Here is a 2080-nt window from a genome sequence, read left to right on the forward strand (position 1 = left end):
TTCGTTCACTGAGATTGCACTGCTCTTGCATGTTTAAGAGGCTTAAATCCTTCTTGTCTTCTTTGGTAAGGGATCTGAACGAGTCTGATGAATCAATACAGTCGAGGATTATAAGGGGAACTTATTTTTCTGTTCCCCTCATGCCCATGGCCGTCCCAACCATGCACTCTCATCTCACCTTGTGATTTGGATTTATACACCCCCTTGTTGTGATATATATGCATCCCTTGTCTTTATTTTACGATTTTTGTTATTGGTTGCATTGCTATTTTAAATCAATTAAGCCATTGTAGTAGTTTGAGAAAAGGAAAGGGGTGTCTCGTCCACAAACTGGGAGTGGGCATCAACACATGTCAGTTCTCTCTTCATTTGGCTGTTTTATTCTCTTCTTGTTTTATCAATTTCCCCTTGTTCAAAAATTGTAAAAAAGAAGAAGAAAAGGCTATGGGATTTATGTGGATTGATTTCTGCTTCTCTTTTGTGGCTATTTCTGTCAAAACGAGATACTGGGTCGTTAGATCACATATCTGTTCATATCTGATTGATGATATGACGTGCCCAGTTTTAATGCAAAAGATATTTGAGTTTTTTGGTTATGGTAATAAGAGTGAGATCTTGACTCTAAAATTTTGTTACATCAACCCACCATTTTAGCTGAACCAGTTGCGACTGAGGTATGCTAAGATTAGGTTACACCATCCCACAATTTTAGCAGTACTAGTTTTGCGACTGAGATCATCTGAGTGTTTTTGTTGGTACTGGTTGTGGGGTCCATTCCCATGTGGCCTCAACCCACCCACTAATCTCTTAATTAAAGGAGAGAGAGCCGGTGGGGGCATTTTCACAACAGTGAAAAACAAAAACAAAAACGTGAGGAGAGGAGAAAAGGGGTTTTTCTCTCGGGCATCTAGGGTTTGTTTTGGGGCAAAAATCCTAAAGAGGGTTTGGAACTCTAATTCCATTGAAGCTTGAAGAAGAAGAAGAAGAAGAAGAAGAAGGAGCCAAAACCTAGGATTTTGGGGTGGTTCTTAGAGAAGAAGAATCTCTCAAGCTTGGTTCTTTGAGGTGGAAAACATTCTCTTGCAAGGGGTGGGGTTTTTGAGGTAACCCGTATTTCCTCCAAGATTTTATTGTTTATCTTCTATTCTTGGTATATGCCTCAAGTTTTTGGGAAGATTTGAGAAGAAAAACTTTGTATTTCTCTTTTCATAGTGGATTTCTTTCGGAATTTGTCCCGTGGTTGTTTCCATTCACATCGGAGGGTTTCCACGTTAAAATCGGGTGTTCTTGATTTGTGTGGTGGATTGCTATTTCTGTGCTTTGTGTTTTCTTGTTCATGGCTATATTCTTGATTCGCAGATAAAGGGGGAAATTTATCCGCTGCGGTTTATCCGTGTTTCTCCAACAAACTGGTATCAAAGCTTTGGTTGTTGGTTATTATTTATCACTGAATCAAAGATGGAGGCAAGTAACTTATTAAGGATGATTAGCTTAAACGGAGGAAATTGGTTAATCTGGAAAGTCAAAAAAATGCATTGGGAAGGAACCACCGACCATGAGGTCAAAGAGCAAAGCTTTTACAATTGAGCTAGAGGCTCAATCCCTCTGTACAAGGTATTGCCACATATGATTTTTGGCATTTCCATCCATTTTAATTTTTCCTATTTGATAGCCTTTTTTTTTTATTATCAAACTGACGGGTGAAAATGTTTAATATTTTGTATATAAACGTATGTAAGCTTGAACGAAAATCTGACAAAATAGAAAAAGAAAAGTAAAAACAAAGAGCTCAGTAATTAAAAGCACATTTTCTGGAAGTTTGATCGTCTTGATAAATCAAAACAAAAAAATTCAATGTAAGTGGGATGGAGAAAATGCGTCTGTTATAATCATAAATGCTTACGGCCATGAAGTTCGATTCACTAAAATGGGCTTTGACCCAATTATACAAGTCTAATTGGTAGGCCAAGTCCACTATTCTCTATCCATCTTGGATTGGACCTATTAAGGCCCATAGAATTTCGCCCACAGAGGCCCCCAATAATCATCCCCTGCAAGGCCTATTGACAACCGAGTCATT

The 2080-nt window shown here is 38.3% G+C and overlaps 1 long non-coding RNA gene across 1 annotated transcript; it reads left to right on the forward strand.

Annotated features, from left to right (window-relative positions):
* The first annotated feature begins 683 nt into the window (after positions 1-683).
* Positions 684-1805, forward strand: LOC143876839 (uncharacterized). Its single transcript, XR_013250483.1, has 2 exons — positions 684-1103; positions 1360-1805. It is a non-coding gene; the product is annotated as an uncharacterized LOC143876839 (long non-coding RNA).
* Positions 1806-2080: the final 275 nt, after the last annotated feature.

The sequence above is a fragment of the Tasmannia lanceolata genome, unplaced genomic scaffold (assembly GCF_043159265.1).
Source record: "Tasmannia lanceolata isolate RefF3 unplaced genomic scaffold, GAP_Taslan_0.1 ptg000005l, whole genome shotgun sequence".
Lineage (NCBI taxonomy): Eukaryota > Viridiplantae > Streptophyta > Magnoliopsida > Canellales > Winteraceae > Tasmannia > Tasmannia lanceolata.